The 25,813-nt window shown below is 38.9% G+C and overlaps 1 long non-coding RNA gene across 1 annotated transcript; it reads right to left on the bottom strand.

The window, feature by feature from the left end:
* Positions 1 to 2,123: 2,123 nt before the first annotated feature.
* On the bottom strand, positions 2,124 to 21,825 carry LOC143434387 (uncharacterized). Its single transcript, XR_013103858.1, has 4 exons — positions 21,050 to 21,825; positions 20,777 to 20,891; positions 6,363 to 6,418; positions 2,124 to 4,189 (listed from the first exon to the last, which is right to left on the bottom strand). It is a non-coding gene; the product is annotated as an uncharacterized LOC143434387 (long non-coding RNA).
* Positions 21,826 to 25,813: the final 3,988 nt, after the last annotated feature.

Raw genomic sequence — 25,813 nt, 5'->3', positions numbered from 1 at the left:
TGTTTAGTGTGTCACAGATATCCGTACATTGGGAGGCATGAATATTGGATTGGAGTACATAATGAAATGGTAAGAAAATCATTTTGAAGAAGATTTCTAGTCTACTATTGCTTAGAAACAGTAGAATAGCACCCCAAAAGTTGACATCCTTTGTACTTGGGACAAATATTTGATTCTCCCATGTAGCAGGTGGCTTCCCACAATTTCATGTTTATTCTATGGCCAAGGCCAATAGTGAAGGCACTCCCCTGGTTCTGCTCACAGTGCAAGAGTGGCCAAGCCTTAGAGAACCTTAAACTAGCAGTCAATGCTTTACTTTGAAAGTGACATAAATCACTTATGCTCAAACATGAATTTTCCAAAAGGCTTGAACTCTAGACCCTTGGAAATGCCATTATTTCTTGTAATTGTCCTGCCGGACATGTAGAGATCATTGAAGAATAACAGAACTGATGATAGTATCAGATATGCTGATATTTGACTAATGTATTTCATCAAAGATGATAAAGGTAGGGCAGAACATTTAAGAACCATTGGGAGGGTTTGTGATAAAACTTAGTGAGGTGTCCTGGCTCTTTCGTGCACTCCTAATCTCTCTGAAGCCGGAGGTTTGCTGTGTGTTCAAGGCCAACCTGGGCTCCCTGGTACTGTCCAGAACAGCCTCTATGCAGTGTGAGAAATTGTGTCAAAACAAACAAAGAAGAATCAAGAAAAACATCCCATTCAACTCCAAATGAAATGAGGTAATTTCAAATTTTAAGGCCATTCCCTTGGAAGAATCTTAAAAATCAGAATTGTGGATTTTTTTTTTTTACTTAAGGTGTTGATTTCCAGCTTATAAACTTTTGTTTTCTTTCTCAATGAAGATAATTTTAATACAAAATCTTGTGGATTTCAATGTGTAATGTCATTGCTTGTGAAAACAAGGCCAACCTGCCTGTGGTACTAAGAGAATACGAAGTCCATGGGAGCTGCACTATTTCCCACCCCTCCCTCTGTGGCACTCCTGGCCTTCTTAACACAGCTGAAAATGCATAATTCTAGGATCTTAAAATCCTGTCTAGTACATTTCAATGAGTGGGGGTACAAGAAGACACAAATGGCAACTACTGATTAATTTAAAAGATAAGTTCAGCTGGGACGGAAGCCAGAAGTTGAGAGTTTACAATACAGCAGAAAGTACTGGGTGTGATGGCATTTAATAGTAATATCAGCACTAAAAATAGAGAAGTAGGTGAGTCACTAATTATACTCTGAGATACATAGTAAGTTTCTGTTTCAAAAATAAAAGTAAATAGGACCAATTAATTGACTTAAGAAGTAAAGGTGTAGGAAAGCCTGATGACTTAAGTCCCATTCCTGAAAGTCACATGGTAGAAGGAGAGAATCAACTTCTGTAAGTTGTCCTCTGATCTCCATATATGTGCCTTGGCATGCAGGTATACACACACACACACACACACACACACACACACAAACACACAACACATACATAAGTAAATAAGCAAATATTCACTAAAATAAACAATTTTAAGGCATAAAATATTAAGATTCTAGACTCTGGTAATGACAAGGATAGATCTGACTCAAAGAAATTTTGAGCAAACTGGTGATTGGTTGAACTTGAGAGTTCATAGAAAGAGCAAATCCAAAGAAGACAGTCTGCATGGGGGCGGAGAGGAATGATGGAGTAATTAATGTTAACATCAAGAAGAATAAAAAAAAAAATTATAAAACTATCCAAAAAAGGTTCATCTAATGGCTTTGTATGATGTGAAGCACTTTGGAAAATATAAATTTACCCTCAAATATTTTAGTTTTAAGTGGCAGCTGGTTATCCTCAGGCACATGTTATCAAATCTGTCACTCACAGCTGTAAATATGACTCTGCTCATGAGCAAGGCTAGGCTGGAGTTGTGGCTTGGGAGCTACAAATGACAATGAAAACGGTTTCTATTTGGAACTGATAATTACAAATGCAGATTTACACATTCCTGACTCAATGCGTGCACACTACAGGGAAACTCTTTTCTGTAGTTCCTCTAAAACAGTGCCCAGTGACCATCCAGGGAGAGGAAAATGAAGACAATGAGGGGGACTTCTCCAACAAAATCTCACACTCTAGGGTGGACTAAAAACTTTAATCTTTTCCTCTGGTGGCTTGGGTGGCAGGTTTATTCTTACATTCATAAATAAATGATTTAGATGGCTTATAGTTTTGTCTTCTCATTTAAGGCCCACAAATAGCTGTGTACATTGAAGCCATTGGATTCTAAACTGAAATCTGAAGCAGAAGAGTTAGAATCCATAGACAATATAGGACTAAGACCTGTATGGGGGTAAGATGGCCAGAGAAACAAAATAAAACAAAATGTGGATAAAGAAACCATTCATATATTCATATGTATTTAATGATCAAAGACCCCTAGGTTATTGGGTTTTCTTTCTTTTTATTTTTTTTTGTTTCTGAGGATGGGGTTGTACTTGTCTGCCTCTAGCTTTTCAAATGAGTTGAGAGCAAAAAATTCTTGTCTCCCTTGTCTTTTGGTTCCATAAAGATGAGGAATAGAGAAACAGAATGCAGCTCTCGCGTGTGTCCGTTTGAGTAAGTACTCCACTCATGATTCTAACCTGAGAGCTTCTATTGATTCAAGCAAGACAATGGTGTAGAGGAATTTTAATTCAGCAACAATGTTCTGGCTAGGATCACAGCCAAAGAACTTGTAGGTCTATGCCATCTGTCTGGAATGCAGACATGCTTTAGATTACAGTATCGTCTGGCTGGGATACAGACATGCCCTTAGTACACACCTTTAATTCCTAACAATGAAGGCTAAGGTTGGTTTGTAGAAGGAAACAGCCATGTTTGAGAGGCAGACAAAGTGATGAATCAGGGAAAGATTTGAGAGAACAAGTGAGAGACAGAATATACCCAACTCTCCCAAGAGCAGCACAGGAAAGAGAGGCTGCTAAACAGCAGCACAGGGAGAGAGAAGAGGCTAGACACAGCTGTGGCGTGTGTGTATGGCAGTTTTCATGGGACAGTTTTACAGGGACAGGTTGCAGAGAGGACACGTTAGACACAGGTGAAGACAAAATGAGTCATCGAATTAGAAAGAGGCAGAAGTTTGGAACATTTTGCCAAAGTTAGTGTGAGGCCAAGCAGAGCAACTCAGCTAGAAGCCAAGAGCAGCCAGATTGAATCAGTTAGATTGGAAGATTAGATTGTACAGAGGTTAGAAGCTACCAGGCCTAGACCTAGGGGTAGATAGAACAGAGGAAGAAATGTTCTGGGCTCAGCCCAAGCCTTGTATTTGCATAGCTTGGTACTTTTCTCATCCCATCTCATCATCTGAGGAAGTAATAGTGGTTTGCAGAGTGGAATGATTGACTTATTGGTAAGTCCTAGGAAAATGACATGGGGTGCATGAAGATGTTTCTGTGTCCCTATGTCACTTATAATGTCTCTCTCTCTCTCTCTCTCTCTCTCTCTCTCTCTCTCTCTCTCTCTCTCTCTCTCTGTGTGTGTGTCTGTATCTGTGTGTCTGTGTCTGTGTGTCTGTGGTGTGCCAACACCACTATTTATTCTGTGACCAAAGACTGCAGAAGCAGGATTCTAACTTGAAAACCACTTTCTAAGTTCTTCATGGCTGGAAAAGTCTTAGTGTAGGGTAAATGATCCGAGCGAGGATGATCGAGGAAGAGGAGGAGGAATACACATACATAGCCTGAGACTAGGAAGAGGTTTACCAGAAATTTGGGTACCTCCTGTGTTTACTCCTTTCCTATCTGCATAATTGTTCCCAATTGTCATGGCGGGAAGTGGGGTTGGGGTGTCCTTGAAAATGATGATGGAAATAGAATGTGGCCACTAGAGTAGGAAGCAATCACAGAGCTAAGCATGCAATTGTTTTTGTCACAGAGAATGTTCTTCAGGTGAGCATCTTGTCATGCTGTCTGTTTCATGATGGCTAGTATGCAAAATGGCAGGCCCAATTATTTTGTCAGGAATTTTTCTTTTGGATGAATTTGATTTAAATCCACTCTAGTGCTGTCTTCAGGACCCATTCCTCAGGAGAGGTGATAAAAGCAGAGGTCGAGAAGTCTCATTACCATAAGATGATAAGGCAGAACAATATGTTGGTGTCAGATGAGTCTTTCAGAGCAATATGGAGTAGCCAGTGATTACCTATGGGAAACAGAAAATGGTTTCTTGTACAGCACATTTATCTGACCTTAGAAGCCAAATAAGTCTCAGATCACAATCAATGAAACTTTAATCTGCCTGGAGTCTTATTTTATAAAGAATAGGTAGCACAGTCTTGGAAACTTGTCCCTTTGCTAGAGATCCAGCTATGAGATTAGACCCATAAGGAGATTTGGGGGGCTTAGAATTTTTATATGTACCCCCAAAGTATGTTAACATCGCATTAAAGAAAACACGGTGAATTCAGAAAGCTCAAAATCCTGCCTGTAAGATTACCCATTGGGGCCATCTTGGACAGTTTTCTTCTCTTACAACATCTCATGTTAATGAAAAATGAAAGATTTGAATTCGAGGTAATTGATTATTTTTCTTGTTATCATTATCATTTCAAGTTAATGTAATTTTTAGATTATTTAATGTAATATGAAAACCCAAAAGGTGCATACTAAGCATCTAAATCTCTACTAAGAACTATGCATATATTATCTCATTTAATCCTCAAGTGGCATTTCGAAGAGTATTGATATCTCATAAAAATGGGACAACCAGGTATCAGAAAGATTAAGTGATTAGCTGTGCAGCAAACATGGGGTTAGCTGGGATTTCAACTTAGTTTGAGCTTCAGGCCTCGTACTTTTATCCTCTAAGGCAGATTCCTCTAAACTACTACTCTATTCAGCATAATCCTTGGCTCCTGTCCCAGTCACAGACTAGCTAGAGAGATTTTATTCTTAAGAATAATGTTCTTAATAGTGGCAAGTATGTACTTTGAACCTATGCTCAGTCTTTGGATCATCAAAATGTAGAATTACTATTGACAAATAATGTTCTTAAATTACCATGTTATTATACCTTAAGACATTCCTTGTGTGAAAACTCTGGCAAAAAAAAAAAAAAAGACCACCATCTCTTTAGCTCTAAAGCCCCAAGTCTCTAGTTTCTGTCCAGGACTCACAAGAAAGCTCACAGGAGGATAGTGTTGCCTTCTCCTCACAGGTGATCTCCTAATCCAATGAGAGAGATGTCATTTAAGGCTCAAGTCTTCTCATCGGGGTTTGTTATTAGCTGCCCAGCTGACTGTCTTTGCAGCCTTTGTAAATACCAATCTGTTTCCTACAGCTGGGCCTTAAAGGAGGCTTTTGGATCTGATGTTTGTGTAATTTGTAATTTTTTTTTTTTTTTTTGCATTGTGAGTCACGTGCCTCAAGGCAAAACAGCACTATGCATTTCTTTGAGCTGTACAGTGTACCAACCATAGAGTGCCTCACAAAATGGCTGAACAGTGTAACATCTGTCTTCAATTTATAGCACACCTAGAATGGCTTTGAGGCATCAAGATTCCGAAGACTTCCCACAGGGTAGACCTTAAGGTGAGAAAGATCTTCTAGCCCAACTTTCTATCTATTGATTGGCTATCTTCTACTTCTGCAATGCTTTTCAGTCTTTCTCTTACAGACCTTGACCTGTGCCAAGAACTCCTCAGAGATGCTGGCTGCTGGGTGAACTGCTGTTGGGCATTGGTGGTGGTGCCCAGGAGTATCTGATTTTGAAGGAAATAGATGTGACTCAGCTATGAAAATTACAGTTTGGCTCTCAAGCCACTGTATAAATTTTTGAACCAGTGGGGAATAAAGTAAATATTATTTCAAGTCTAGTAAAGATTATTAATACTAGGCTCAGGAGAAAAATTCCATTTTGGTGACTGGTTGAAATGAGCTCTCTTGGATATAAATTTTTCTTCAAAGTGTTCATCTCCTCCAAGATAATATTGCATATTGCTTTTGTGTGCTCCCTCTCATTAAAATAAATATTTCTTAGAGATTAGGAGCAGGGGACATTATGATTTGCTTTGTCAACTGAAAGCTGCTGAAGAATAGAAACATTTTTTCTTCATCATCAGATCATGTCCTCTGTCATGCCATGGCTGCCACCAGGTTGGACAAAACATACTTGTTTTCTTCTGCAAGCAATCTTAGGTCATGAAGTGATCAGTCTGGCATGTGTCAGTTACTTTATTCTGTAGTATACTATACTATTCATAGTTGTTGTCATTATCTCAGTTACAGAGAATGATGACAGTGGACTGGGATAAAGGTAAGGGTTAGATGAATGGGCAAAACTAACAGGTCCTCTGCCCGTGGGCCTTTCAAGTTACCTCTTTTTCCAGTGGCACACTGCGAGAGAAGAACGCACTACACCAGAACGTGTGACCTATAAGAAAGCAAAGGAAAAGGCAGACACAGTGTTATAAAAATAAACCAAACCTGTAGATGTCCTCAAGGACTCACCTTGAGTTTGCCCATTTGGTGGTTCTCTTCAGGACTAGATGCAGGAACAAGAAGGTGTCAGTGACTTCAGTCGGGTGGCCTTCTCTTCACCCGTTAACCTCGCCATGCAGAATGACAGCTAAATCTCATTCTATCCACCATCTGCTGAGCTGGGAACACTAGTGAGAGGCTGAGTGTGGCTAGTCAGAAGGTTTCCCACATTACAGTAAATGAGGAGGCACCGTCAAGAGGAAAGCAACAGGCAGTGAAGCAAATGGCAGCGATTAACTGCAGAACACAAAGGGAACCCCTAGTGGGCTAAGCGAGTTAATGCATCCTCCCAACTGCTGTTTAATAAATCCTAATTAAATCAGATGCTACTAATTTGAAACTCTTGTTTGTTTGGACTGGCCCTCACTAAATGCTGCTGCTACTCTACCCATGAAAGAGAGGGTTTTCTTAGCAGATTATTGGAGTAAACAAGATTGTAGAGAATTAAAGTGCTTAATAGGAGAGTAGAGAATCAATTTGCAAGAAAACAATCATTGTGCTAATTTTAAACTGTTCTTACCTGTTCATTAAAGCAGCCCATTAAGGACTCTGCCTCTCAACACTTCCTTCTGTTAGTCTGAGTCATTCATTATGTTTACTAGTGAAGAATAAGAAAGAATTGGGTCCTGGAAGTCCCTCAGGCTTCTTCATAGGCCAGCTGAGTGTGAAGTGGTGACATCTGTCTGTGGGCAGTCTCAGAGAGCCACTTAAAAAGGTCCTTACATAACAGCCCATTTGTCCTGAAGTTTAAACTGGGAAGTCATCCGATGTCAACTCGATTCTATACACAAGTTTCTAGTACATTCAAAGAAGGGAAAATCTGTGGCCATGGTCAACAGAGGCAAGAGGAGGTAAGCTTTGTGACTGAGATCCAGGCAAAGGAACAGAGTCATGGCTGACCTGGTGAGGATGCTCTAGGTTCACTTGTAAAGACCAATGAAGACTTTTAAAGTGTGTTCCAGAACTTGTGAGATGGCTCGGTTGTAAAGGCCCTTGCTGCCAAGTCTGAAATCCTGACCTGGATCCCTGGCATCAGATGGGTGGGAGAGAACAGACCTTTGTAGCACAAGGTTCTGTGTATCTAACATAATAAATAAGGGAATGAATAAATGTAATGAAAGGGGGAAAAAACCTCCAACACATTAAAAATAGTGTCCAATTGCTTATTTTTTATGTACTTAAAATTTCAATGTTAATTAAATTATTTCATAAAACAAAGCCAGTCTGGTCTTTTGGATGTTGACTAGAATCTAACCCTAGACTGCAATTGTCATGTTTTTTTTTTTTTTTTTTTTTTTTTGTTAAGTTGTTTATTATTTCATGGACACAAATGAGAGCTACTCAGTGATCACTAGAAATAAAAACAAAATGGAGAAGGAATAAAAAATACATAAGCAATTGGTACACACACAATGCCCACCCATGGAGTTGCACAAGCAATACTTTCCTGGAATCAGACAAGAAGAAAGACTACAAGGGAAGAATTCCATCCCCTGTGGCAAACCGTATCTTGGTGAATTGCACCAGAAGAGGTGCAGGGTGGTCAGTGGTTGAATTCCAATCAAACAGCAATATCCAAGGTCTATATTGCTGATTTAACTTAATTGGGATCTTTGAAATGAGTGTGCACAGTTGTTTGGATTTTGTAGATTAAGAGTCAGAAACATAAGAATTTTACAGGTAGCTTCATTTATACTTAAGATTATAATAAATATATCCAAGACAGTGCTGGAGGTCCAAGAATACTTTATTATTGGAGTAAAAGTTGGCCCACAGAATATTGGATTTTGAGGGCCCCTGGAGATTACTGTATTAGTCGTGAATTTCTAGACCTTGGTTCTAGGGATCTCTGTGTTGTAAGCTACTCAGAATTAAGCTGGGAAAATAAGGGTTGGGTAGAGGGTTTGCTGTACAAAAGCCTAGGGAAATGAAAGGGGTGTTTGCTGGAAAACTTGGAGGGCTTATCTACAGAATAAATCCTGCATGTGGGCCAGAAACAAAGAACCTTATTTAGTTTTGTCACAGCAGTAGTTTTCAGCCGTAGCAACAGCTGGAACCTCTGGATAAAGAGGGCCTGCATGGATTCCACCTAGGTGTCTCCAGTAGCATTGTTCGGGAAGGACAGGATCAGAGTTCAGACACCCATATTCAAACTGAAAAAACGGAGATGCAGAGGGCTGAATAGTTATCACTTAAGGTCATGTGAACCCACACATGATCCAATTTGGATCTTAGGTCATTGCATACAAATTAGTGCAGATCACATTGTGATCACTTATTCATCAATGACTGGGTCAAAGGATGCCAAATCATTTGGTCAGTTATTATTCTGTGGAAGTGTTTTTTGATGTGTTCAACAGTCAGATTGATAGAGTGAAGTAGATTGCTGTTTGCAACATAGGCGAGCCTCATCCAAGCATTTGAAGACCTGAATGGAATAATAATTGTATAGTCTCATGCCCAAAAGAAGGATTCACTTTTGATTACTTTCTACTGAGTCTCCCCACCCCCACACACCTCTTTTACAGTTAAGCTAAAAGATTGGCTTTTCCTGGGTCTGTAGCCTAGCAACCTTGGAGTGGGACCTTTGTCACTGGCCTTCCACTGTTTCAGCCTTCACCTCATCTCCCAGCACTTGTCAGCTTACTCCATAACTGTAGGAGCTGATTTCTTGAGTCGTCCTTTATATAAACACATACAGTTTATTAGCTCTATTTCTCAGAGGGAAATATTCTGTGTATTAATACAGAAGTTTCACTGGATTATTGTGATCTGTAGATCTGATGACTAGAATCAGCAGGAAGAGATAATTCTGGGGGAAATACACTTGATGGCAGAACCAGTGGAATGATCCCAGTGAAGGTATCCTGGCAACCACCAGAAGCTAAGATGTGGCATGGAGCAGATTTTTGCTGAAATATCAAAAGGAACCAGTACTTCTCACACCTTGGCCTTGGACTTATGGCTTCCTGAACATATTCCTGAAGCCACTGAGTATGTCAACACTTATGTGGCTACATTACGTGATTTATATTTAACAAGATGAGGGTGAAGTGACCTATTTATTTAAAAGGTAGAGCCAGAGATAAAAATCTCTGATTTTGAAAACAATACTCTTCATTGCCCTTATTTATAAATTGTCAGCCCTATTTTGTTTTAGAAAAACAAGCAAACAACAAAGCAAGTGTGTGTGTGTGTGTGTGTGTGTGTGTGTGTGTGTAAAATCTGAAGGGCAAAATGCAGACAAGTTAAGGTAAAAAATGTATCTTAAGAAGCAGCAGAATGATCACATAGGCAAACCACCAACTGAACTTCTGTAAGAAACCTGGATCCACTAGCTGTGTAAGCCACCACCTGTCTGTTGGATGACAGAACTGGTTGTTACAATTATCTTATCTAGAGATATGAACACTTTTATAAAGCTAGCAGATTAAATTTTTAATACTATAGCAACAACTTTCCCTAACATTGATGGTTACAAATGACATGACCTTATTCTCTTACAATTCTGAAGGCCGGAAATTCAATACCATGCATGATGGGTTAAAATCAAGGTGTCAGCAGGACTGGGTATGTTTTTTCTGGAACTCAAGGGGGAGTCTTCTAGAGGTGAACTGCATTCCTTGGCTCATGGCCATGCATCAGTGTGCCCTGTAGGCCTGTCGTCAGCAGTCCTTTACACCTTTCAATTTCCTGTCTGTCTCTTACAGGAACTCTGGCAATTACATTGGGTTCACTTCATGGTCCAGGAATATCCTCCTATCTCAGAAACCTTAACTCTACCATAACTGTACAATTCAATTCTCCATAAATGTCACATATTCATGGGCCATGGGTATTGAGTTTTATGGTGGCTTAAATAGGAATGGTCCTCATAGACTCATATGTTTGAATACTTGGCCCACAGGAAGTGACACTATTAGGAAGTGTGGCCTTGTTGGAGTAGGTGTGGCCCTGTTAGAGTAAGTATCTCATGGTGGACGCGGGCTTTGAACTGATGCTTAAGCTTCACTCAGTGGCACATTTAGCATCCTCCTGACTGCCTTTGGCTCAAGACACAGAACTCCCAGCTCTTCTCCAGCATTGTGTCTGTTTGGATGCTTTCATGCTTCCCACTGTGATGATAATGCACTAACCCCCTGAAACTGTAAACCAGCCCCAATTAAACCGTTTTTTTTTGTTGTTGTTGTTTATAATGTTCTGTTTATGGTGTCTCTTCACAGCAATGAAAACCCTAAATAAGACAAATATGAATATATTTTAAAAGACATATTTGTCATTTTTAAAGATTTTTATCTATGTATGTGTGTGTACCGTGTGTACGCAGGTGCCCACAGAACTGAGAAGAGAGCATCAGAGTCGCTGGAACTGGAGTTACTGGAGGTTGTGAGCCGGCATTGTGAGTACTGAGAACCAGATCCTGGTCCTCTGCAAGGATAACAAGTGCTCTTAATCAGTGAACCGGCTTCTTCTTTTCTTTTCTTTTTTTTTTTTTTTAAACTCTTTTGTTATTGATTCTTTGTAAATTTCACATTATGCACCCCAACCCCACTCATTTTCCCATCCCTTTGAATCTATTTTCTGCCCTTGCAGCCTTCCTGACAAAAGAAAATAAAAAAAATAAATAAAAAAAAAAAAACAAACACAGAAAAAGCCCCCAAACACCAAAAATCTCCTTGGGGAAGTTGTACCATGTCACAGTGTGTCCCACAGTATACTCTTTTGTCAACTCATCTTTACTTGCAAATATCCACTGTAATGAGTCATTGGTCTGGTTCAAGGACTCCGGCTATCCTACACTGTCAGTACTGGATCCAGGACTCTATCAGATATTCTGTTGTTGCTCTGTGTCCTGGAGATCCTGCAGCTTTGGCTCTGCGTGACTAGCCACTTCGCAAGATCCCACAGTTTGTAGATGGAGTAAATGTTGGCGTGAGCCAACTCAAAACTCTGGATCTGGGTCTGGGTGGTAGCTGAGCTGGTCACCCACCAGCTCTCTCACACTCACACCATCAGGGTGAGCTCCCCAGCGTGCTGCCCCAGCTGAGCTAGCTCACCCAGTGCTACAGCTGGGAAGCGGGAGGGACATCTCTCCTTCTCTCATGCCTTTGAAGCTGACTCACCCATGCCCATAACACCAAAGCTAGCTCTACTTTGCTGCCCAGGCAAGGTGCAGGGCATGCTCTCCCAAGTACAACAGCAAGTGGTGGGGTGGGGCCAGCTCTCATGCTGTCATGCCCTATGGGCCAGCTTTCCCACACTACTCAGGCTAGGGGTGGAGGGATCTCTCTAACCTGAAGAGAGTGGTAGGAGGAAGGGGGCATTTCTCCCTCCACCCCATGCTACCTCTTGGCCAGCAAGAGGCAGGGCCAGCTCTCTTGCATTCATGCCCTTGGAACCAGCTCATCTTCAACCCCCTTGCAACCAGGGTCAGCTCTACTGTGCTTCCTAGGTGAGACCTGAGGTCCGCTCTGCAGAGTTCTACAGTTAGGGAGGGGCAGGGCTAGCTCTGTGCTCTCACACCCTTCAGGCCAGTTCTCCCATCATGCTTAGGTAAGGGGCGAGGCCAGTTCTTCTAAGTGCTACAGCTGATGAGGGGTGGGGCTGCCTCTGCATAGCCCTCAGACATTAACATGGCCATAAGCTGCAGCCAGACCAGGATATATCCCAGTGGCTTTTGGTGGTAACAGATCTCAAGTGCAGCAGGGCCATATACCAGATATGGTCCCAGATGGCAGCAGGGGCTAGGACAATACCATGGCCTCAAGTAGCACTGTTGGCTACTCATCTCAGGCGGTTACTATTCTCAAGTCTCCAGTTCACCCTTTCTTTATTGTACACACACCATATTGCTTTTCTTTCTCTTCCTTATTTTCCCCACTTACTTGCTCATCTTAGTGGTGCTTGGAGTCCCTGGATGTCTGGGTCATCTTAGGAGTGCTATACTGTGCCTTATCTCAGGCTTGCTCTGCCCATCTGTGCTTTGTGAGTCCTCTTCCTAACTCCCCTCTTCAAATATGAGTATCTTTCGTGGTAATCATTACTCAGACTGTTGCTGCTAGTGCTGGAAGAGTACTTAGAATTTATAGTGTAAAGACCTCAGTGCATTGTTCATAGCTATAATAAACGTTGTAACAAGTGGCCTTAAAGTCAGGTCTTTCTTAGGTGCCCCAGCTAAACCAAAAACTGTACAGAGTAATTAACAGAAAGGATCAGAAGCCACTTACAAATGCAGTGCTGCAAACTTGGTATTGCTACTGCTCTATGTAGTAAAATAAAAGCCCCCATGTGTATAATTAATTCCTGTCTTACTGCAATCTGTGCAGTGCCCCTGATGGGTCAACCCACAGTTGTGTTGCTGTCATGGGGCCCATGTGCATTTGGCACGAAAAACAATCCTGGGTGATAGGTTATTTCTCTATTGGTGAAATGAGCCAATTCAAGCCAAATTAGGTGATATTAAAGGCAGGTTTATGGAGAGTTCATTGACCCCAAGGATTGACGCCAGGAGGATTGCCATGGGGAGATGGGGAGGGGAAAGAAATGGAGGGAAAGGGCACTTATGCATAGAGAGAGGAGGAGGAGAGGGAGAGGGAGAGGGACAGAGGGAGAGACAGAGAGAGACATACACAGAGACAGAGACAAAAAGAGAGACAGAGAGAGAGAGACAGAAAGAGCTTGAAAGAGGCCAAAATGTCTGGATTATATAGGGAGGAGCCTACACCTACTCCAACAGGGCCACACCTTCTAATAGTGCCACTCTCTGGGCCATGTTTATTCAAACCATGACAACACCCATCAAAAGTCTTCAAAAATCAATGTGAAATGAAAGAGCGTTTAGGCAAACAAAAGCACTGGAAGAAATGTTAAGGAGGTCTCTCAAATAGAAGAGTAATGCTTGTAAAGGGGAGTAAAGTACAGAAGAAAGTATAAAGTAGGTAAGTAGTTCTAACTCAACACATATTATGTAAAATAATGAAAATATCTGGTAATATATGTCCCCAAAATTTATGGTAATACTAGTGCAGAACAAGAACATATTAAAGTTTGCAAGGCTCTTATATTGTTGGAAAGTAATGCATATCATAAACCATAGGTAGTAAAATTACTTGCATAATAATAATAATAATAATAATAATAATAATAATAATAATAATAGAATGAATAACATAGAATGAAATAATGGTATGGAATGACAAAAATAGAATTCATTCAAATAAAAGTTAGAACATAGTAGAAAAAGGAAGAAAAATTAGGAACAAACTGAGATGTTAATAGCAATATTTAATACAAGTAGAATAAACATTTGAACAAAAATAAAACTTTCATTTGAACCGACAAATCACTGCTCCCAGGATTGGGGAAGCAAAGTACAAGGTAGCCTGCATATTTTGTAGAGAAGTGTTCAGAATATGTCATGGCATCTCACAAGGACAGAAGAGCCAACATTAAAGAAATCCCACTGGCAAAATCTAATAAAACTTAAACTTAATAATGATAATTAATTGTAGCTGAATGCAATAATAATTTATTTTTTATAAAAATATATTTTTAATATTTTTATAAAAATGAATGATGGAAAAATGGAATTTAGAATTTAATATCTGTCAGCTTTATCAACTGATTAAAATAGTGGGCTAAATTTTGAGGGCTATCAACATTTTTACATAGTCTCAAAACCTCTCAAATATTAATTGTTTTGTTTTTTTTCTCAAATAATATTAATTGTTTTGTTTTGGTTTGGTTTTTCGAGACAGGGTTTCTCTGTGTAGCCCTGGCTGTCCTGGAACTCACTCTGTAGACCACGCTGGCCTTGAACTCAGAAATCCGTCTGCCTCTGCCTCCCAAGTGCTGGGATTAAAGGAGTGTGCCACCACTGCCCGGCTATTAATTAGTTTCAAATGAGAATATAAAAGCTTTACAAAGGAAAGCCCTAGAAGATATCTTATCAGAGAATTGACAATGTTGTTGCTAATAACAATTTTTTATCTCTATCACAAACCAGCCATGCCAAAGTGAACACAATTCTATTTAAATAATACTTTTGCAATTAAAAAAATCCCCAATTTAATCAATTATAAAGCTCACACACTCTAACAAAAGATGTTTTGCTCTGTAAAATATGGGAAAGCAAGAGATAACAGTATTGTTCATTTCTTTATTTTACTTATTTTTAATTTTTATTTTGTTATTTTTAACTCTTTTTTTTTGCATATAGTATGTTTTCCATTCTCTAGCCCCTAACAAAGACACAATAAGATAACAAGCCCAAACAAAACAAAAGTAAACAAAAGGCCTATAAAACAACAACAACAACAATAACAATAACAGCAACAAAAGCATGGAGTTTGTTTTATGTTGGTTAACTACTCATGGGCATAGGCCTGCCCTGAAATGTGGTTGATCTATTCAGTGACTCCCCATTGAAGAAAACTAATTTTCTCTTTACCATTAGGTGTAAATTGTAAATAGCTTCTCCATTAAGGATGAAGGATGGTGTCAGGCGGGGTGGGGGACTTGTTTTGAAGACTGCCCACATAGGACTGAGTGCTCAAAAAATTCTTGAAGACTTTACCCAGGATACTTCTGATAATGCTGATAAAAGATACTCAGCAAAGTTGCAGGATACTAAATTAACACAGAAAAATCAATAGTCTCCCAATGCACGATGACAAACTGAGAAAGAAATCATGGAAACTATCTTTCAGAATAACCTCAAAAATACCTTGGACAACATCAACCAAGCAAATGAAAGACTATGATAAAAATGTTAAGATGTTGAAGAAAGAAATTGAAGAAGATGGAAAGATCTCCTATGCTGATGGATTGTTAGGATTATCATAGATGGCCATCCTAAAGATTCAAAGCAATTTCCATCAAAATTTCAATACAATTATTTACAGACCTTAAAAGGACAATTCCTAACTCCATATGGAAAAACAAACAAACAAACAAACAACAACAAAACAAACCTAGGAAGTCTAAAACAATTCTGTCCAATAAAGGAGCTGCCGGAGGTTTGAAGTTGCACTACAGAGCTGTAATAATAAAACTCACATAGTATTGATATAAAAATAGAAATATTAATCAATGTAAATGTATTGAAGACCCAGGAAATGTATATAAATCTACATACTTATGGACACATGATTTTTGATAAAGAAGCCACAAATACAAACCAGAAAGAAGACAGCATCTTCAAAATATGGTTCTGGTCAAACTGGATATTTGCATGTAAAACAATGCAAATAGATCCATATCTGTCACCCTTCTCAAAACTTAAGTTCAAGTGGATAAAAATTTTCAATATAAAATCAGATGCACTGAATGTGATAGAGGACAAAGTGGGAAATAACGAACACATCAGCACAGGAGATGACTTTTTGAACAGAATATCAATAGCACAGGCACAATTAACAAAAATTAACAAATGGGACCTCAGGAAACCTAATATTTTCTGTAAGACAAGGGTACCTTCAAATGGACAAAGTGGCAGCCTACAGAATAGAGGAAGATTTTTTTTTACTAATTCCATATCAGGTAGAGGGTTATTATTCAAAACAATTAAAGAACTCAAGAAACTTTTAGATGCCAAAAGTAAATAATCCAATTAAAAATGGGCTACAGACCAAAACAGAGAATTCACCATAGAAGAATCTTAATTGGCTGAAAAACACATAAAGAAATGTTCAACATCTTTATCCATTAGGGAAATTCAAGTCGAAACTACTTGAGATTCCATCTTACCCCTGTCAGAATGGCTAAGATCAAAAATACATATGGCAGCTCATGGTGGAGAGGATGTGGAACAAGGGGAACACTCCTCCATTGCTGGTGGAAGTGCAAACTTGTACAGACATTATGGAAATTCAATATGGCAGTTTCTCAGAAATTGGGAATCAATTTACTGAAGACTTAGGGATATATCACTGTCGGGCATATATCCAAAGGACAGCCATTCTACTACGAGTACATTTCTCATCCGAGTTCACTGTGCCTTTATTCATAATAACCAGAAATTGGAAATAATATGTGTGCCCCTCAACAGAAGAACAGATAAAGAAAATGAGGTAATTTTTACACAATGGAGTTTTACTCAGCTGTTGAAAAAAAAATAGAACATCATGAAATTTGCAAGCAAATGAATGGAACTAGAAAAAGCCATCCTGAGTGAGGAAACCCAGACCCAGAAATATAAATATGGCATGAATTCACTTATAAATAGATATTAGCTGTTAAATAAATGATAACCAAGCTACAATCCATAGACCTCTAGAGGTTAGTTACGGGGGAAGAGTCTGAGGGACATATGGATCTCCCTGGGAGGGGAACATAGACTAGATTTTATCCATTTACACTTTGATTCAATAGTTTGTTGACAGCCCTAGCCAATGCAGTAAGGAAAGAAAATGATGACAGATGTAATGGCCAAAGCAATTGTGTGAAACTTTCCTTTTGCCCTTGTGATGCTGCATATAGGATAGAATCTGTTCTCTTCTGCACTAATGTTTGATAATAATGTGTCCCTGCTGGTTCAAGGCAAGAGCTATAATAAAATAAGACCTTTTAAATTGAGGCTTGTGATAAAAATCATGTAAATCAGTATTGGTTGACTTATGAAATACTAAAAACTTGTTGGATTCAATGATTGATATTTACTAATTACTACAGATGTTTGATATTTACTAATTACTACAGATGATGTAGGGAAAGAACTGTGACCTTTGAGAACATACCTGAAGAATAATTTTAAGTAGGAGTCTCCTGTTCATTGAAGTGGTTCCCTCATGTAAAGCATCTGAGTCTCCAGAAGTGTTGTAAATAAAGTGAATATGCCAACGGCTATCCTTTCAGACGAGAAGATGCCGCAGAGAGATTTGGTAGACTTTTTCTGAGCACCGCGAGTTAACGGTAAAACCGAGTACAGAATCAATATCATAAGTCAAATGGTTTTTTTCTCTAAAATCTTGCTTACTTACTGTAAGAAATAATACTAGTTCCCATCCATTTGCTACAAAATGAAGGATTACAACACAAGGAATATAAAAGATATTTTACTAAATTATTTTTGTGTGGCTAAATTGCCTTATCTAGAATCCAACTGAAGTTAGGAATTTCGGCAAATAAACCACAGAATTATAACTAAAAGATAGTCACCTATCCTTGGTAATTGTTTAAAAATAAAAATCATTTCCTTGTAATGAACTTATAATTTAAAAATCACAGAGCTAGAGTAAGGTAGCCACTCAAACACTTGCCGCATCTCAAAGTCTGTCCACCCCAGTGAACAATTGGAATGAAGTTAAGGGGTCTCATGTTGGGTTTCACACCTACACTATCAATCATGCTTTTCTAAGTTTATTCCCAAATCGAAAAAATCATGACAGAATGAAATCTATAACAGCAATTACCTTTACGACTTCTTTCATGACTCACTTGTCCATTTACCTGCCTGACTCCTTGGCCTGCATCATATTCTCATGACCAAATATGACCATTTTCTAGTCTCCTTACTGAATACTATATTATACCACACTTAGATCTGTCAGAATAGACTCTTTATTTCACCTACAAAAATTTGTAGGCAATGTATCAAAGACCTTAATTCAAAACCTGAAAACACCAGCAGAACATAAGAAATACACCGAGGGACATTGGAGCGGGGTGGGTAAGAACATTCAGAAAAGAACTTCAACAGCACAGGAACAAGCCTCAAGTATAAGTCAGTCAGACTACATGGAATCAGAAAAGTCTGCACAGCAAGAGGAAATATCAGCAGAGCACACAGGCAGCCCACAGAATAAGGGAAAGTCTATACCAGCCACCTGAGATAAAGAACTGATATGCAGAACTTCAGAAATTAAATACCAAAGGAATAAATTGGCAATCAATAAACCGGCCTAAAATTTTTCAAAAGAAGCACAAATGGACAATAACTGTTTCTTTTGAAAACATTTATAGTCATCAGGGAAACACACACACACACACACACACACACACACACACACACACACACATCTTCCTTTGAGATACTACTTCAATCAGAATGTCTGCCATCAAGATTGACAATGAATGCGGGAAAGGATGAAGGCGGGGAACGAAACTTTTTTACTGCTGCTCAAAGTAGAAATTAATACAGCCATTATGCCAATCAGCTTAAAGGTTCCCCCAAAGTAAAAATAAAGCTGTCATATGACACAGCTATTTCACTCCGGGGCACATACCCAGAGAACCCCATATTTCTCCATAGAAATATTTGGATCCTGTTTCATTACTCCTGTATTTACTATAACAGAGAAATGTGACCAACTGAGATGTCCACCAACAGATGAATGGATAATGAAATACTGGTACATGCATACAATAGAATATTACTTAGCTCTAAATAAAAGTGAAAAAATAAAATTTTGAGAAAAACAACTGGACTTAGAATACGTAATGTTAAAAGGTCACCCAGACTCAGAAAGATAAAAACTGCATGATTTCTCTCATATGCAGAATCTAACCTATTGCGTATACTTGTAAACAGCTGTAGGTATTGGCATAGCATGTTCTTTTTAAAAGTCTCGATGTTATTCATTATTATTTAATAATAATTTTATTTTTAAATCCTATCTATGGAGGCTTTTTCTTTATATTTTTATACAGGATATTTTTATCATGTTCCCCCTAAATATAACTTATCACCCTACCTGCCTTTCTACACATTCAACATCATGTTCTCTCTTTCTCTTTCTCTCTCTCTGCCTCTCTCTCTTTAGCATACTAGATAAATTTGTATTTTACATTAGATTATTCAGTTTACAGTCCTAAACTAAGCAAATAGTTTAACCTTAGAAGACACAAAAAAAATCTAGTTTTTCATTTCTTCACATCTTACATGTTCTTAAAGCTGGCTCTTTATTCCTCAATTTTATAGATAATTTACATCTATTCTTTGAATATAAGATGCTCAGAAATGCCTTAAGCATGGATTTTGATCCAAAGTTTAACTTGGAATGTTTGGTCTAGAGAAGAAACATGGTATGTATTACGAGGACACAGTGATCCAACCTCTAGAGCAAGCCTCAAATCCCTCCAGCCTGTGCTGCAGCTGGACCCAGATGTGACTCTGCAAAGAGTGTCTGTCCTCATGGAATAGATGAAGATCCTGCAGGAAGAAATGAATGGCCTTGGAGCAGAGAGTAGAAGGTACTAGGAGAAATCCACCCATTACCATGGCCAGTCTTGGAATCTGTGTGATTTAATTTCTGTATATTTGTCAATTTCTTATCAAGTATGTTTTAAATGTTTATGTCAGGATTGATGAATATAAAACTACTTTTTGTATATTACCTTAACCTAGGGGAACTTCTGAATATTTAAACAAAGATGTTTATGGTATTGTTGCCATGCGATGGTAGTTCAGCAAACCTTTGACATGCCTTAAACGATACAGATAATGGTGACCATGATATCTCTAGAGACTGCATAGTACATCTGGAACCAGAAAGGTGACATTAAGATACACACACATATAAACATATATAAAACAATTTTAATTTTGATGTGCTGAATTTTAACAAATTATTCATCGCAGGTATGGATTGTGTGTGTGTGTGTGTGTGTGTGTGTGTGCATGCGTGACACAGTGGGTGTGTATGTGTCAAAGGACAACTTTCAGTAGCTAGTTCTGTCTACCTTCTTGAACCCATTTCTCTTGGTTTTACCATGCTGTATACTTCAGGATCCTTGGACCTTAGCTTTCTCTCTAATCTTTCATCTTTAACTTGCACATTTATGTATAGGTCTGGGTTACACTTGCTCATTTCTGCATCTGGCTTTTTTTTTTTTTTTTTTTTTTTTTTTTTTTTTTTTTTTTTTTTTTTTTTATGAGAGTTCCAAGAATTGAACTCAGGTTGTCAGGCTTCGGGGGGTGGTACTTTTACCAGCTGAGCCCTCTCCTGGCCCCAGTCTTTGGTTTTCATAGCTCCCGGTAAAAAGCAAGACATTTGAAGAATATGCCATTTGCACCTGCGCTATGAGATAAATGCTACATTTTCTGGCAAACAGTTTTCTGGCACACAGTAAAGACTTCGGCAATAACATAGAGATGAATTTAGTGGAAAAGGAAATACTAAATTGAAATCCAGCAACTCTGGATTGCTGTAAACTCGAGGGACGTGCATGAGCCCAACAAATACGTGAAATAAAGTGCGTTTGGCAGAAAGTGAGGAAGTAACGTGACAAGGAGACTTCTGTTCTCAATTACCTCAGGAAGGAAGAGGGTGCCTGTGAAGAGCCAGGAAGTCAGAGACAAAGGTGAGCGAGTGTGAGAGAAAGCCGGGGAAACTTCGAGAAGACTTTGATGAGCAGCACATACAGACCTGTGGGTGTGGGAGAAAGCATTAAAAGGAAATCTTTAATTGATTATGCAGTTGAGCAAGATCGAAGTTTAAGGCTGCAATGAGATTAAGATCTTATTATTAGCATAATAGGTTCTATGTGTTATTCTTAGAAGAAGATATATTTTGGAACGACATACCTCAGGAGAAAACAGAGAGACATCTGGAAGTTCCTAAGTTCCTCTTCGTCTTTCACATGTGTGGCTAATTTGGATCCAACCAGGAACATAAAAAAGCAGGTTCCCTTCTTGTATGTGAGGGGAGAGGATTTGGGACAAATTTCAAAAAGCCCTTGGTATAAAGGACTGTCCTTTTCATGCAAAGAACAATATCGCGATAAATCAGTTTTCCCTGCAGGAATAAGGGGAGATGGAGTTGGTCCTGGGCAGACATTTGTAGAAACGTGAGGATGAGGTGTTTAACCTCGGCAAAATACTTTTTGCTCCACTCAGACACTAAGCTATAAAGTTTTTCCTCCTAGGGTCATTGCCAGTCACTCATTAGGGCATAAGAGGGTAAGGAGGAAAAACAAACAAACAAACAAACAAAAAACCCCAAAAACCAAAAGAACCACACAAACCAACCAACCAAACAAAAAACATAAACAAAAAATGGAGGACTTGGATGGAATAATACAGGGAACGGTACGATCATCTAGCAGAAGTTTGTGCTCCCTTTCTTGGGCCACATAATGTGGGCTACTCCATCAGACCTTCAGGGGAGACAGCGGACTGGACTGGAACCTCTGGAACTCGGTTCCAAAGGAACATTTATTGTTTAAACTCTCCAGTGTTTGCTCAAACACAGCAACAAAAAGTTCGACTAATTCAATGTTGTCCTCAGGGATTTTGAAGATATGCGGTGTGATAAATATACCTCCAAAGTTCAGTAAACGTTAACTGTCTCTTTCAGTACTGGGGATAGAACACAGGGTCGGGTGCATGCTGGGTAAGCGCTGAACTGCTCAATGATACACATTGCCACATTTCCCTGTTGATGTTTTGCTTTGTCCATTCTTTGAACTTGTCTCAGCCTCCCAAGCAACTGGAACCATAGTCCTGTGGCATCAGGCCCAGATTAATTAATCTCATTAATCTCATTCTGACACTGTTGAACACTGCAGTTACAGGCACCTCTTACTTTTCCCTTCTCCCTCCTTCAGAACTACTGGGAAATACAGCCAAGAATCTCAAAATTCAACAGAATGAAGAGAAAGACAGGTTTGAGCTTTGGAATTAGATTTACCTTGTGCTATTTCCTGCTTTTGCTATTGATAATGATAACTATTCTTATTTATTTCATTTATAGTTGATTTTATACATTTGAAAATTAGCCACATATAAAGTATAAAATGTACTCCATAAATTGGTTCCTCAACACTGTGTAGTTCTAAGTTTAAGTGAAGTAAGGCCCTAGGTGCATCTGGTAATACTTCAGCGTGTGGACCATGGAGCACACCACAGAGCCAGACAAACTCTTCTCATCTCGTGCTGTGTTTTGTTAGATGAGATGGTACAGCATTTGAGTTTGCACAGCATCCAAGGTCCATTACTATCCCTTGAAAGCTGTTTAGGATGGAAGCATTGCCAATAATTAGAGAAAACATCACAGGGTGGACTCCAAGATTATTAGTCCTAATATATGAAGAGAATGTATTTCGATCATAATCACCATGCTGGCTAAGTTCATAAATTGATACAAGCTAGAGTCATTTTGGAAGAGGCCACTCAATCATAAGATGTCCCCAGCAGATTGCCTTCTTTATATTCAGTCTTTCTTGTTCTTTCATGAAGTACGTTTGTTTTACATATACTATTGGTTAGACTCTACGTATGAGAGAGAACATGTGGTTTATTTTTTTCCGAGATTGTGTGATCTCACTTGATATTGTACAACCTGAGTTCATCAATTTTCCTGAAAAAAAAAAAAAAAAACAAACCAAAAAAAAAAACAAAAAAACCCCCAAAAAACTAAAGCCTCCTTCTCCAAGATCCACAGAATAATCCTCCCTGCCTCAACTCTATGCAATAACAGTGGAACATTTCTGTTATTAATATTGTTTGACTGGTTGATTGATTGATGTGTGTGTGTGTGTGTGTGTGTGTGTGTGTGTGTGTGCGTCTGTCTGTCTGTCTGTCTGTCTGCCTGCCTGCCTGCCTGCCTGTCTGTCTGTCTGTCTGTCTGCCAGGGGGTGGGCTGAAGACACAGCTTCTGGTTCTACACATGGAGGCACAGAGCTGAACTGTTAGCCTCTGACCTAAAATATGTATTATATTAGGTGTATGTAGAATTCCCATTTGTGGTGAATGAAGAAGCTGAGATATATACAGGACTCACTCATAATCACAGGGCTGGTAATTGAGCAGGCTTGGGTTCCGATGAAACCTGCCTTCCTCTTGACCCATGATTTGCTTTACACCTTGTGTATTTTGTGTTGAGAGAACACTTGGGTAGTGTAGTAAAATCTGGAGGATCAAGCAGGTTGTTGGAACGCACATCTGTGAGATGGGTGGCTACAGAACAAGGACAGCAATAGTCATAGGTTAGCGAGGGATGGACTGTGGGCCCTGAGCCATCCTTTGGCTGCTCAGTCCTTGTGTCTCTTGTGTGTTTGCCTAACATAACTCCAGCCTAGCCTGCGGGGTCTCACTAATTGGTGGGAAGCTCTGACATGTTTTGTAACTGTTAGTTAAGACATAAATAAAATAAAATAGACTCTACCTTACCGCAATCCCAAATTAGCACAGGAGAACAGTGCTACCCTGTGAGCAGCAAGGTGGAGGCTCATGTCTTAGGTGTCTCAGGTCGAGCCATGCCAAGTAAAATCATACATTTTTCCATATCCACCTTACTGTTTTTATTTAGGCCCTTGGCACTTCTCCACTACACTGATGTGACTTCATTTACTAGGTCTTGGAAAATAATGGAACATACCAGTTTTTAAATAAATCCTGAGGGCTGAGGAGCTAGTACAAGGGGTAGAAAGGATTTGGGAGGCTCTGGCTTCCATCTCCTTGGTTACATTCTTCAGAAGTCAGTAAGATAGACACCACACCACACATATTACTTACTTAACCCAACTCTGTCTATTGTTAAGTTTCCTCTCCCAATTTATATACCAGGTAAATTGAGAAACGCCTTCTCCATGGAGAGTATTTATAATTTCTCAAACGGACATGACTTTCTTCAGAGTTCTGCCTCTGAAATACTGTAAGCTGAGTGTAAGCCTACCCTTTACAGTTCACATTTTCACTGGGCTAATTTCTACTCAGAGTCTGATATGAAGGTCAAGTGTCGACTCCCGTGGGATTCCTTGCCACTACAGTTGGGTAAGGGTGATTAAAACTCACTATTGGCCTTCTCCGGGGAAGAAAAGCAAATTTTTGAGAAAAGAAAATTACTCTGTTTTCATATCATCATTAGATCTACTGATCACAGTTCACCAGCCATTCAATTTCATTAGACAACTAGAAATTCAGTTAAATAATTGAGTGGGTGTGTAGTCTACTGTAGTCTATATAGATGATAGTCAATGGAGTGAATATTTGCATAGACAATCCTCAGCAGAGTGAGTATCTGTAGAATAGATAGCCACAGCCTGGTGCTTTCTGAGGTGGTAATTCCATAAACAAACACAAGGTAAGCATATGCACAAAGCTTGGTTTCCCTGAACTACCAAGTCGAGCTGATTAAACTGGTAACTTTGCTCTGTTTGTGGCAGTGTTAGTTACAGGTGATGTAGGCTTTGCCACTGACAGTCAGCCAGGCAGAAAAACCAATTAGCTAGTGGATCTAAATCACAAGAAAGAGGCGTCATTTTCTAAATGACTTGGATACAATCTTGGTATTAAATTACTAACTTAATTAATGAATAAATTCTGAGACACTGTTAGTTTGCAACCTCACTCATCTATCACATTTTATGAATCAATTTTTCCTTCTGCATCAGTCATTGAGAAAAATTATAATTAAAATATATTTCATTTCACATTAAAGAAGGAGATGCTCCAAGTAGATAATTTCTAGTTGATTTTTTTCTGGACATTTCTTGAATGCAAAATCCTGGGAAGTTAAAGGAAAAGAGAAGGAAAGAGACTCATCTTTTTGATACACTTGATTATACCTACTAAGTGCACCCTCATTCAGAAGATCAGGCTTTTGGAGAATGGCAATTGACAACAAGCGATTCACACAAGTATCACACACATCTCCAGGTAATAAAATTTTGTTTAAATGCCAATAACTAGACAATAATTCCTGGCATTTTTTCTAGTGCTTTTCACAGTCTTACATACATTTCATCTTAAGTGACCTTCTTTTTTTGTTTTAAGAGAGATGGGACAAACACTACTAAGTCTGTTTTAAAGATGAGAAAACAGGCATAAGACCAATTACCTTATGTCACAGGCTACATAATTCAGTGCCCTTTATACCATATCACATTGCCTTCTTCAAACACATGCTAATCTTTACCTGGACACACTTTTACCAATGAGAGACAACTTCCCACTTGGATTGCCATCATATAAATGTCTGGATTTATTTTGTGTGGTGATGATAGACCATGTCATATTCTCCTTGTTGATGACTGATAATTGATGATTCAGTATCTTGAGGACACATTGCTCTTTGACAACTGTCCTCACCTTTTTCTTCTTCCGTATTCGCATCTATGAAGGTTCTATTGAAGGTGACTGTGAAACTTTCCTACTTCCTGAAACACACACTACTCAGTCTAGTATCTGAACTCTTACAGCAGTACAAAAGAAGACTACTGAGTTAGGCAATAGACTCATATTTGATTTACTAGTTAATAGATGTATATATACATAGTATATACACATCTATTATATATTATGTATATATGTGTAAATATAATATATATGCATATATTACCTAGTTTC

This window comes from Arvicanthis niloticus, chromosome 14, assembly GCF_011762505.2.
Source record: "Arvicanthis niloticus isolate mArvNil1 chromosome 14, mArvNil1.pat.X, whole genome shotgun sequence".
Classification (NCBI taxonomy): domain Eukaryota; kingdom Metazoa; phylum Chordata; class Mammalia; order Rodentia; family Muridae; genus Arvicanthis; species Arvicanthis niloticus.
This window is presented reverse-complemented; position numbering and strand designations above follow the sequence as displayed.